Source organism: Alexandromys fortis, unplaced genomic scaffold (genome assembly GCF_014885135.2).
Source record: "Alexandromys fortis isolate MF-2015 unplaced genomic scaffold, M_Fortis_MF-2015_v1.1 scaffold_8_9099976_23576923, whole genome shotgun sequence".
Lineage (NCBI taxonomy): Eukaryota > Metazoa > Chordata > Mammalia > Rodentia > Cricetidae > Alexandromys > Alexandromys fortis.
In genome coordinates, this window is record NW_026067899.1 from 9,442,176 (window position 1) to 9,456,675 (window position 14,500).

A 14,500-nucleotide genomic window follows, 5' to 3' on the forward strand; every position below is an offset into this window, starting at 1 on the left:
AAATGGGAGGCTGGGAGGAGGCGGAAACTTTTTTTTCCCTTTTCTCAATAAAAAATAAAAATAAAATAAAATAAATAAATAAATTGTGTGAAACCATACACTATTTAAAATATGATAAAATGTTTCTAAAATTTGTCTCTCAAAAAAGAGAGGGACAGAAAATATTTTGATATTAAAGCACAATAAAAAGATAACAGATCTGATGAGCAACCTACACATATATGCCTTTGCCTTAATTAGTTAATGGAGTCACAGACTATCATTAGAGGGAAGAAGTTGGTGATGGTCACTGAGTGGCTTCATACATGCTCCCCAAAATTAATTGTGGGATCTATTTTTCTGAATGTGGAGTCAAAACTGGAGCTTTTGGGTGTGCTAGGCAAATCCTCTACCACTGGGCTACATCACCATCTCTTAGGATGTTGAGAGTCTCAGTAAGTAGAAAAGGCTATCCTTGAGTTAATTGGCTTCCTGTCTCTGTCTCCTAAGTGCTGGGATCACCGATGTGAGCCAGCACTGTTCCTGGTTGTATCTATTTTAAGTGATGAAATCCATATATCACTGGACTTCAGATAAAGTGAATGAAAGTCAAAAATAAATAAAAATAAAGATCATTCAGGAGTTAAAGAGGATGACTCAAAATTATGACTATAGTTCATTGTCAACTTAAAAAGTCACCTGCTTTTATGAGATTAAATTGGTAGGAATTTATATAAAATAATATTAATAATACACTAAAGTATACATATCGCTGATCACAGGAAGAAGTATATATCACTTTTACTGCCTTCATCTTCAATACAATTCTCACAATAACCTTTTACTACTTTATTGGAAAATATTAGTGCTTAGACCGTAATGACATGAGCAACTGCTTTGTTCAGAGGACATTTAGATTATGCAATGGAATTAAATCACAAGATACTTGTCTAAAAATTCAACTTGCCTTCATACAACAAATGGGTGGTAAATGTCCCTAACCATACAAATAACCATAGCCAGCCATCAGAAGTAATTTATTTGAATAAAATAATAAAAATTTCTTTAAAACATTTATTTGTATTCAAGTAAGCAGTCCTAATTCACCAAAATTATACATTTTCTAAATTAATTTAAATATTACTAAGAAAAGTCTGACTTAACTCCCAGTGTGAAAATAAAAGCAAAATTATATTTAAATTCTTATTAGTCAGCATTTTTCTGTAATATGTACTAATAAACTATGGACATGCTTGGCTGCAACAACCATTGCATGGGTGCTTACTATACTAAAAGTACCAGGGTAACAGGACTCATCAGACCTGCTACTAAAGGCTCAGTAAGAAAATAATGATGGCTCAGCGGGAAAAGCCTCATGACCTGACTTACTTTCCAGAGCACACATCATTGAAAGAGAGAACAGATTCCTGCAACTGTACTCTGCCCTCCACAGATACACACAAACTATAAAATAATAATAACATTAATAAGAAATCCCATATTTCTATACATTGCTGATCAAAAACATCAAATGCTTGCCTGTCAAAATGAAAGAAGAGAAAGAATATTAATTACCCTCATTTAATCTACTATCTCTACTTCATAAGATATCTTAAAGTTAACATCTAAAACCTGTGATAGTGGATCAATCAATACCCTAACCAACTCCGAGTGAAAGAGGTAAATATATATAAAAATGATAATAAACTAGATATAAAACTGATAATAGGAAGAAAACACTCACCACTAGTTAGTGGAATTTTTGCTAAGAAGACAAAAAAAAATCTAGCTCAGTGTCATTGGCTTTTAAGCTCTGGTGGTAAAGAGAAATAGAAGAGAAGAGAAACTCCAAATTGGATTAGTAACTCTGAAATGCATAAGAACATTTTTTGTTTGTTTGTTTTTATATCCCAACAAGTTTCCTCTCCCTCCTCTCCTCCCAGTCCACCCCCCCCACACCCCATCCATTCCTCCTCTTCTGTTTATCTGCAAAAAATGGCGGATATCCCATGGATAGCCAGCTGTCGAGCTGTAGTGAGACTAGGCACCTCCTCTCCTACTGAGGCTGAACAAGGCTATCCAGTAGGTCCCAGAAGCAGGTAACAGAGTCAGAGACAGCCCCTGCACCCACTGTTAGGAGTCCCACAAGAAGACTAAATTACAGAACTGTAACATATATGCAGAGGGCTTAGGTCAGCCCCCACCCCTTCAGGCTCCCTGGTTGTTGATTCAGGCCAGGCCCTGTGAGCCCCTATGAGTCAGGGTTAGCTGGTGCTGTGGGTTTTCTTGTAGTGTCCTTGACCCCACTGACTCCTACAATCCTTCCTTCCCCTTCCACCAGATATCTCAAGTTCTGCCTAATGTTTGGTTGTGGGTTTCTGCATCTGTTTCCATCAGTTGCTGGGTGAAGCCTCTCTGATGACAGCTGGGCTAGGTACCAATCTGTGAGTATAGCATAGTATCATTGGAATCAGTTCATTGACTTTTTTTCCAGTCATATTTGTTTCTATCTGGGCTATCCTGCCTCTGGGTCATGGCTCTAGGGGTGAGCACTCTCGCTTGCATGAGAGCATCTTATCTGCGTATCCTTAGTAGAATTCAGGAGATGAATTCTCTGGGGGTTTCCTTTTTGAAAATTGTTCCAAAGTGAATTCTGTATAATTCCCAGTCCAAAGCTTTTTCTCTACCATAAAGTTTTATTGGGTCTAGATCAGTAGTTCTCAACTTGTTGGTAGCAGATCAGACATTTTTCATATCAGATATATGTAATTTATGGTTGGGGTCACCACAACATGAGAAACTACATTAAAGAGTCAAAGCATTAGGAAGGTTAAGAACCACTGGGATATATGATTAAAGATAGGTTCATCTTGACTAGAAATCTAATAAGAATCTATTGTAACAATCTAACAGCCAGAATTTGAAGCATCATATTAAAAACTGTATGATTGAGTTCAACAAAGAAAGTAAATTAATGTTCTATGCACCCTACAAAAATGTGACAGCAATCTTATTTTCAGTCCGTCAGTCCTACTATGTCAGAGGTGCTGTGTTCACTCATGCTGTTTTGCTGTAATATCCAGCAATATTTAAGTGGAATTTTCCTCTCTGAAGAATGAATGAAAGTAGGGATTGGCCAGAGTTCAACTGCACAGAGAGGAATTACAGAAAGCACTGACCAAAACAGTCACCCTCATCTCTAGCTTTCCATGTCCTAACCAATCCATTTGTTGGTCAGGAAAGAGACATAGCCACCATGTTGTGTTTCCTTCCTTGATACACCCTGCATCGTGAGACTCCTGCTGAGCTCAATTTCATCTCATCTCCCAAGTGTACAATTCATCCTGAATGCAGTGTACTCTCAGCTTCTACCTCCTTTCACTATATTAAGATCTGTAAATAAGACATTCACGTTAACACAGTGTTTATCTAGCATAAGAGACCATCTAATATTATTTGTATTTGAAGAAACATTGAATTTTAGAAATTACTAACAATACTGATAGTCTGAGAAGTAATAATAATAATAGATTTTTTTTTTAGTATTGCATTTTTAACTTGGATATCAATGTCCCTTGCTTTGGTTCTTCTTAATATAAAATATCTAAATATTAGGTTGGTAAGAGTTTTTAAATATTTTACATTAATATTTCAAAAATATTTTACATATGATAATGCATCACAGCCCTGCTTATATCATTCTTTAAGTTCTGGCCCAAAAAGTCTATATTTTTGGGGACTGTTATTAGAAAAAAAGTTCAACTTGTTAATTATACAATTATCAGACTTTTGTCAAATTATTAGTGTCTTTGCAAACAATTCTCAATATTTCATTTCTGTTCCTAACTTGAAAATAATCAACATCACACTTATTACAAAGTTGATCGCATGGTAAAATAATCTTTAACTGTTCCTTTCTACATCAAGTTAAAGAATTATACCAAAATAATCAATATTCAGAATGTGCTATGTGTAAATTTTACTATATTGTTCTCAAATTATGAAGAAAAAATATTTGTGTCTATAATAAATAATGTATAGTTATGATAAATACAGTTTATAATTTTCATTCTGTCAAAGATGGCAATTGTTACATAAAGAAAAAGGAGAGAAAGAATCAAAACCCAGCAATTTTTTCACTTCATCATAAGCAACCAAACCATTAGTGAATAGTATTCTGATACATTTTATGTACAATGTTCAGATAAACTTTACATGGTCCTACATAATCTAAAAGCCTGAATACTTATTCTTTTCTCACTGCAATTGTCAGAGAAATTCAAATTATGTTTTTCTAGTTATTTACTTATAAATGAGCTTAATTTCTCAGAAATAAGAAAGAAAGAAAATCCAGAAAGAAAAATCTCATATGAAACTGCAATTTGGACAAACCATTAAATAATTTTAGAATGGTATTTCATTGGCAATTTCAATAAAGACTTGTGTGTGTGTGTGTGTGTTTGTGTGTGTGTGTGTGTGTGTGTAGTGGTACTTTCTTCTCTAAAGTGGTGACTTTTCAATATATTATGGCAACCACAGAATTAGCTGTCCAGAATTTAATAAAGTATCTTTAAGCAGGGATGCATTGCCTACCTAATGTGTTAGTAGGAAATGAAGATAAAACCTAAAGAATAATTTAACCAGGAAAATCTATACTGATATAGAAATTTTAAAAATGAGTCAATTATAATCTCACAAACCAGATTGTCACTCCTAACTTTTGACATGTATTATCTACTTTTTTACTTTTCTGAAGGTGGTAGGGATAACACCTTTTGTTTACTTCTTCCTTTGCATTTTTTAAAATGGTGTTAATTTATAAATATGAAACGGAAGCCCTCATTTAAAACCATCTAAATAAATGCTTAGATTAGATCTTTTATAGCCATTAAGGTCTATCTATGCTATTTCACCCAGGCTGTGTCAAGACTGAGGTAATATCTCAAAGCCTCTAGCTAGGAATGAAGCAAACATTCTCTCTACTTTCAATTCTATGCATTGGTTTGAAGTAGCTATCATTGTCTCTCCCTTACTTTCTTCATCCTAAAACAAGGTTCAACTAATAGAGAAAAAGCACACATAAAAAGTGCACACTGACAATAAATGTCTTACTCATTTCCAGTTCTTCCTCTCTTCCATTCCAGAGACACCTTTGGCATGAATGCCTTGGATCTTCAGCAGATCTTACACTGCTACTGTTTGGAACCAGTATCCATCTGCATAGCCTCCTGAAACTCCATTGGATTTGCTACTGCATCATCCACTCCTAAGAATCAAATACAATGAATAAATGAGACAATACAAGACATTTAAATAAATGATAACATGTTTATTATAGAAAATACTATCTTGCTTCAATATGAATATAGCGCCATAATTTAACAAGCAAAAAATGATAAATTTTTATGGTGAGAAAATTAAAGTTGACTTAAAAATTTTAATACTTCTCAGGAACATAATCATCTCATAAATAAAGACAAAGATCAGTGTATTCACTTAATCAGCATTTACTGAATGAATTCCTATGTAGCCAATAGTGTGCAAGGCCCTGGAAAAGCTAGGCAAGTATCCTCCAAAGAGACTCCAGTATGGGAAGAAGACGACTACTAAGGCATATGTGATAGTGATGGGCATGTGAAAGAAGAAAAGGGTCCATCAGTTTCAGAACACAGTGAAAGCAGGGATGTCAAGGAGCACAAACACCCCAGGGAAGATAACATCTCAACTCAAGTTTAAGGCATAGAAAAGGACTTCCCATAACTGTGTGTTTATGGCAAACAAAACATTACTAATGCATGGTATAAAAATGCAAACGCATGGACAGCATCACTACGATCATAGCACATGGAAAGGAAAACGGCTGCTCAGTGTAAACCACAGAAACAAAGTAGGCTGAGGCTTATTTCTTGGTTTTTGCTTATTTGTTTTTCTTTTGCTTCTGTTTATTTAGTTCAAAGCTAATTGTCTCTGAAGCAAGACTGAATAACTAATAAAACAAAGAACCAAATACTTGAAATCATTACAAATACTATCTTAGTTGAATATTAAACTATAATCAGAAGGATGTTTCATCAGATATGACTGAGGAGGGGAGGAAGGTAATCCACAGGGAAAGAGAGAAAGATTTACCCAAAGAAAGTTTGGAAAAGTCAGAGGGAAATATACTGTCTTATACATTTACTTAAAGTGATATATATATATATATATATGCACCCATGTGGTACAATGTGGGTATGTGGTGTATGTATAGTTTAAGGCAATGACACCATACAAATTGTTAGTGCTCACCTTAAGAGCCATAGACTAACAAAAGCTAGAATGCCAGTCATGAGAAACCATTGAAGTTGGTTGTGGGAGTTCCAAGAGGCTCCCAAAATAATATAGGTCTAGCATTGCCTGCTCTTCCAAAGGTCCTGAGTTCAATTCCCAGCAACCACATGGTGGCTCACAACCATCTGTAATGAGGACCGGTGCCCTCTTCTGGCCTTCAGGCATACATGCAGAAAGAATATTGTATAATAAATAAATAAATATTTAAAAAAAATAATAATATAGGTCTTTGCCATTGTCCTTGGCTGCCTCCTAGAACCTGAAGATAAAAGCCTATTCCTAAATACACCATACACTTCGAACACATGATTCCTCATGCCAGCGTGGGCAGAAGATATTTCACAAGATCCCATCACTAGGTGCCAAGCTACAGTTAATGCTACTTTAATGCTACTGAGGAGTGAGAATGAGTTTTTTTCCAGGGACAAGCACTCTAGGTTATCCAATGTCAAGTGGTTTTCTCTCAACACATGTACACTAAATGGACTCAAGAGGTAGTGTGTGTTTGTGTGTGTGTGTGTGTGTGTGTGTGATTTTAAAAGATAAGGTCATAAATTTGAGAGGGAATGAAGGAACAGGAGAGGAGTGGAAGTGGGGAGAAAAGCAAGGAAATGATGTATCAATTCATGTAAGAAAATTACAAACAATAAATAGTTTAAAGTGAGATTGAAAATAGAATTAGTAAAAAATGATATTATTTATATAGCCTTGAAACCTCATCTAAAAAGTATGGATGCTATTATTTAATATGCTCTCAAATTAAGTAATAATATTTCCATTTACTGCCTTAGTGCTTTAAAAGGTTCAACAGAAATGATTTCAAATAAGTATAATTTTATGTCATTTAACAATTTTCATGAAAGCATCTACCTTATATAAAGGAATCACTGCAACTTATCCTAGTCAGCTTACATCTGAATTGCTATGGATGCTTTTATAATTTTTGATTTATTGTGGGTTTCATATCCAAAAATTCTTATCTAGCAAGTTGGGGTGAGAATAAGTGTTCTGTATTTTCTAATTGAGTTATATTAACTGGCTTGTGTTTTACTTATTGGACATTGATTTCCATATGTTCTCCTACTCAAAATACAGCATGTATCTTTCTTAAAAGAAAATTATCTGAGCCAGATATTGAAGTGCAGTCCTTTACTCCCAGTACCCTGGAAGCAAAGGCAGACAGATCTCTGTGAGTTTGAAGCCAGCCTGATCTACACAGTGAGTAGTCCCAGGACAGTTGGAGATAAGTAGGGAGACCCTGCCCCTACCCCAGAAAAAGAAAGAAAAGAAAAAGAAAATTTTGGGCTCAAATATCAGTAATTATCAAATGACAGCATTACATACATCCTAAATGAACAAATATGCTATGCATTGTTTAGCAATAAAAGATCCACCATGATTTTAGTCTTCAGGATGTATCCAGTACCAAACTAAATGTTTTATATAATAATTTAATTTGCCCTTCATATCAACCCTAAGAAATATGTTTTTATATCAAATTTATATATTTGAAAACTGAAATGCACCAAAGTAAAACAACTTGCTGAGCTTCATACAACTTTAAGAAGCAGAATAAGAATTCCAACCCAGGTTATCTGCCTTAAAGAGCAAACATTTTACATGATGCTGCAACTGGTCTCTAATTAGTTTAGGTTACCAAAAAATGTTTGTCCCGAATCTAATTAGCATGAAGAATTACGAGTTCCACATCTACACCCAGCATTGATACAAAATCAGACCGTGTTGTTTGTTTTTAGTGAATGTGGCCAAACCGAAAATGCAATGTTTCTAATCGTGCATGCGATAGTGCTCCATTTATAACAAGGCGTCTTCAAACTTCATCCAGAAAAGACTGAGAAAAAGAACATGTGATCCTGTTTCTTGACAGAAAATAATTGGAGTGATAATTCCTGTGTCAGGGTGAGAAATCCTGCCGTGTTAATGACCTGAGCCAGGCTGTTTGTCTCTGTTTAGCCACACATATAACATGTCTTCCCATGTCTTCTGTTTCTTCTATACATGTGTTAAATCATGAATTTCCAAAAAAAAATATCCTGTAGTGTCAATGATAATGAAATATTTATCCATTTGTTAAATTTCTGAAGATAAAACATTTACTAATTATTAAAATTTGAAAAAAATTATACTGTTCTGAGAATTAAATCAGCTAGTATCAATGAAGTACTTGTAATATTTCCCAGTATATAGTAATTCCTTAACAAATAGTGGGAAATAGCGTTATTTCACTAAGTTAATTGGCTAGGGATGTCCAGATGGAGATGGCAAAGACAGAGTTAGAAGTGAGTTTGGAATGGAAAAACACCTGAGTTTAGCTATCTCTAGAGTTAGAACAATGCAATGAAGAAAGGATCGGCACTTAAAATATTCTGGGCTTTTCACTGGCCACTCTATAAACTTTTACATAATTTTGAGTGTAAGTATATTGCTAAGAAATACATTCCAATAAATCAAATCATTTCCAAACCTTTGGTAAGCAGCCTTACCATCTATTGTTATTGTTCTATAAACCTGGTGATGCTCTATCCTTGTATTTTAACTTTCCTTTAAAATACACACACAAATACAAACACTCACACTTTAGGGAATCATAAATATCACACACATGTGACATAAAGACATTGATGACTTTGTTTTCCTGAATACTTTTGACTTGCTTGGGATTACTGAAACTAAGTAGTTCAAGATAAACAAAATGTGAACAAAACTGAGTCTGGAAAAGTGTTTGTCTTTAGTATCTGTCAGATGGCTCTGGATCTCTAGCTTTGTGAGCTCTCAAACATGTGAACCTAATATCTAGTTTTATTTATTATTATTTTCTTTAATAATTTTTCTTGACTCTTCAGTAGTTTCACATAATGCATCCCAATTCCAATCACCTCCCAGTCCCCCTGTTCTCCCCAAATCTCTGCCACACCCCCCAATAAGGAAAAAAATCAAAGTAAGCACTCAAGCAAACAAAAGCAAAATAAAACAAAACAAAAAATCAACAACGCACAACAAAAAAACAAAACAAAATCCACAACGGCAGAAAAATCTCTTTGCTTCTCGTTCTTTCCTGCTTCTCCAACACCTCTTCGTTGATCCTGGTGGCAATGGAGGTTTCATTGTGCATTGTAGTATACCTGTTTGTCCCATCAGTTTTACTGTCAAATGTTCATTGCAATGAATCACTGGTCTGGTTCAAGGCCTCTGGTTTCTGGCACACCAATGTCATTGGAGCCCTCGGGATATCCTGTGGCTGCCACTAGTCTTGGAGATCTTGCAGGTATCCTCCCACAGGACCAGTCTCTTTATCAGCTCCAGCTGGTCCTCGATGGTGCAGATGCTGGAGTGAGTGAACCCAAAGCCCAGCTGGGGGCCTGGAGAGTAGCCAAGCAGGTCTGTCCAGGTCCTGGGACTACCCATCTTGGGAGAGTTGGTAGAGTCAGCTCTACTACATGCATGCCCTCAGGGTTGGTTCACCCTGGCTTGTGGTGAGGCATGGGGGCCATCTCTCCAGCATGCAGGGGCTAGCTGGAGTGCCCAGCAAAAGGCAAGAGCAGCTTTCCCAGGGTCAGTGAAGGGTGTGGCCAGCTCAGCATGGCCCACTGATTTCATCGCCCAAGATTCGTAGGGCCTCCTGAGGTGACCCAGACATCCACACAGATTCCAGCTGTAACTGGGCCACAGACCCAGACATGGTTCTCAGCAGCAGCATAGGCCTAGTAGACATCCTGGCTCTGGTGAAGGGACTGGTGACTCAGGTGGGAATGGTTGTGACCCTAACCTACGGCCTCTATGTGACCTTTGGTGGCAATGCTGGACCTGAACTTCAGCACAGACCCCAGCCACAGTAAAGCCGTGTACCCCAATATGGCCCTCAACAATGATTGATTGTCATAACCTGACATTGTATAGATCCACCCAACTTTGTTTCCAATATAAACATTTCTAAAATTTGAGTTTAGTCTATACTGTATCATTTCAAAACAATTTTCATATTAATAAAAAGGAATATCTAAAACTAAAATGTGTAATTATCCAAAGCCAAGAAAATTAAAGTCACACAAAGAATTTTTGTAAGATAAATACTTTGTTTTCATCATTAGTTTTTGTTTTAAAATTAAAATGGGTATTACATTCTTCCTTAGTAATCCAGGTCTATGGAAAGCAAATCTATCTAGGCTGTTCTGACCTCTTTAGTGGAATTCTACTAAAGAGGATGAGAAAGGATTGTAGGAGCCAGAGGGGTCAAGGTCACCACAATAAAACCCACAGAACCAACTAACCTGGGCTCATATGGGCTCACAGAGACTGAACAATCACAGAGCCTGCATGGGACTGACCTAGGCCTTCTGCATATATGCTACAGTTCATAACTCGGTCTTCATATGAGACTCCGAACACTGGGTGCAGGTGCTGTCTCTGACTCTGTTGCCTTCTACTTGGTTGTCTTGTCCAACTTAATAGAAGAAGAGAAGCCTAGTCTCACTGCAACTTGATACACCTTAGCTAGCCAAGAATCACTTTGATTGGAATGTAAAAACAAGAAAAATAACATTATTTTTAATATATACATATTATATATATATATTAAAATATATTATATATACTTAGTACATAAAGATGTATTTATTTTCAGCAAATTGCTATTTTTAAGCTTTCTATGACAGATATTTGATATTCATTATCCTAGTAACTGGGGATAGAGCAGAAAAAACAAGACTTTGAAAAATGATAGTCTGGAAGAAGAAAGATTAAACAGTCAAAGAATAAACAAGTAAAAAATATAAAGCACAAAGTATATGAGATGATGACAAGACCAGTAAGAAGCACAATACAGAAAAGGAGAATAGGGGTATCTGGATTCTATTATTAAGTGGGAGCTAGTGAGGACCTCACTGATGTGAAATTTGAATAAGTTCTGAAGGAAATAAAGTGGTACACCGTGATGCTATCTTCATGAACCAATTTCCAGAAGAAGAGAAAAAATGGATGTAGATACACAAGAAAGGATAAAGGCCCAGATCACCTGAGAAATTATGGGATTCTGGATGTGTTTCCCTTGGTACAGCCATCAGTATTTGCTGGGGGACACAATGTGGGCTGTAGGACAAAGACAGGAGCCAAGGATATTGCTAAGTTTTTTTGACTGAGCAAGAAGAATGGCATTTCCATTGCCAAAGAATGTTGAATTCTGAGCACTTTACTATATTTACTGACAAGAAAAGTGGGGAATTTCACAGGTACAGTTCAACAGAGTGGGAGGTGGATGTGTATATGTGTCTGTATGTGCGTGGGAGCAGGAGTGGAGGTTGCATGTGTGCATGCCATAGCCATTCCAAAATCAATCGTTCTCTATTTCCATCACTGTCAGGCTTACACACCAAGTGCTTTTACATGCTGAGCCACTTTGCCAGCCCTGTAGCAGAAAATTAAAGAAACAATAGAAAAGGCATTGTATTATCAACACACTCCAGAAGATAGAAAAAGAGAAACAAAATTTAAGATGGAATTGAAAAGTGTACTAAAAAATGTAACAATTATTGCCTGCCTTGCAAAGTATACAAGATACTTTGTCTTATCTTTATAAACTATTTTACTATATCCTATTTCTATACCCCCTGCCTTTTCTCTGAGGAGCAAGTTGGTAAAATAACGAAGTAGTTATGTCAATTCAAGTTGTTCCAACAAAGTAACAATAATCAACATGATTACAAGGACATGTAAAAATAAGCAGCAAATATTTTCATCAAAATGGGAGGTAGAGCATTTATTTGCTAGGGTAGGTTTAGTGATTTGATCAGCAATAAATAAAAGCTATTTCCTTTATTAAAATGCCTGATTACATAAGAAGTACACAAATATTTTTAAACTGTATCATGGTGTCAGTTCTCTCACCATGAAATTGTAATTCCTGTGGTCTGGTAGACATAGATCTGCTGGAGACAGGAAGCAAAGAATGCCATTCAGCTAAATGAATGAATGAATCATTATGGTAAACTCAATATAATTCCTAGAGTCAGGTCAGGACATCAGAGGTAACAACAATGCGGCTCTCTTCATGAGAGCATGGAAATTTTTTGTTGTTTTTCTCCCCCAACTTTGAAAGGAGAAGATATTGATTTGGGACCTTATTCAAAAGATTTCACCAGTATGATCTCTAACAGTATGGGCTGAGTTTGTTTTGTTCCCTGTTTTCCCACAACTATCTTGGTGCTAAATGCTAAACAGAACTTTAATAAACACTTGCCCTGCATTGCCCTGCATAGGCCTGTTTACCCTTGCAGTGATAGCAGGGGCGGGGCTAGTTCTCCTGCTTTCTCATTCTCAGGGTCAGTTCTCTTACACCTATACCTTGAGGGCCAGCTCTACTGTGTTGCCCAGGCCAGATGTAGGAGCCACTCTCCCAGTGCTGTAGCTGATGAGGGGCAGGACCAGCTCTCAGGCTCTTCCAGCTCTTCCATGTGCCTCAGGTGGGGGCGAGGAAGGGGGTAAGAGGGGATGGAGGGGCATGTCTTCCCCACCAATGCCACTACTTAAGAGATGAGTAATAGGGACAGCTCTCCCATTCTCACAACTTAGGGGCTGGCTCACCCACACCTTGCTAATAAGATTCTTACAAGGGATTTCTGTCAGTCATACTGAGGGCTTTAGAAGGGGCAGGAAAAGGAACTTCTCTGAACTTGAAGATTCAGGTTCCTAGATACAGATTTCAAGTAGATTTCTCTTTAAAGAGTATCAAGTTTGCCTTGTCACACAGTACTACATGGGCACAATTTGCATGAGAAAAAGGGACTTGGAGAATTAGAAGACAATATTTATTTGCTAATGTATCTTTATAAAGATGACTCAATGTGTATAACTGGTAGAGACCACAAGGCAGCGCCGAGACAGATTAATGAAACATAAGAATTTCTTCAGTAACCCACTCCCACATTAACCAGGTGAACAAAAGTAAAAAAAAAAAAAATAGCTGTGCTATCTGTGGGATAGAAGCTTAGAATCAATGTTTTAGCTTCACGCCAGGAGTCTACTGTTGTCTGCTTATCACAGGATTACTCATTTCCTTTTGAAGAGAGTCACAGTCTTTGGCTGAGATTGTTGGAGCGAGGATAGGCACTTGATCTAACACATGCCCTTCTCCTGCATCCTTAAGCTTGATATGAAATACATCTGACTCCCATGATTCAACAGTAGAAGAGACTGCTTAGTCTTCACTATGAAAAATGCCTTAAAGAGAATGATTTTAAGTCACAGGCCAAGCATGGTGGCATATTACAGCAAACCCAGTTCTGGGAAGACAGAGGTAAAAGGACCAATGTGAAAGGGTTATTAAAATAAGCTTTGATATGGCCTTATAGGTCAAATTGGTGACCTGTCCCCCACCTAGAGCCGCTCTTTTATTAACAGTGCTAACAGCAAACATGGTTACTACAGCCATATTACTTTAATAACACAAAACGGGAGGTTTACAGTAAGTCATTATTTAAAAGGATTTGCTTAAATAAGGTCATGAAGTAAATGACTTTCTTTCCATATCTTACCAAGAAACCTTTGCATTTTTAATTTATTTATTTTAATTGCTTCTTTTATTTTTGAGATTTTAATGTAGTTACATCATTTCCCCCTTCCTTTTTCTTCCACCAAAACCCTCCCATATATTCTTCCTTGCTCTTTTTCAAATTCATGGCCTCTTTTTCATTAATTATTGTTACAAATAAATGTTTAAGTGTGTATACAGATAGATGATTGATGATAGACAGACATATAGATATCTAAATATGCAAATACAACCTCCTCAGTTTGTATAATGCTACCTGTATGTATGTTTTCAGGGCTGGCCATTTGGTATCAGAAAAGCAATTGGTGTACTCTTCCCTGAGGAAGACTATTTTCCCTACTCTCAGTATTAGTCAACTATGGTTCTTTGCATAAGGTTGCCCCTTTCCACCAGTTCACCTTAGCATGCCTACTGCTGTTGTCCTTGTTCAGTTCTTGTTTAGGAAGTCATGTCTATGAGATTTGATAGGTATAGCTTCTGAAATTCCTAGGAGACACAGTCTCATAGCAAAATCCCTGGTCCTTAACAAGACCTGAACAATTCTAACAACAGCTAACATCCAATGCAGATGAAGAAAATCTCACAAGGTCCCACTCCCAGATTGAAAAGCTACAAGCACTTCACTGT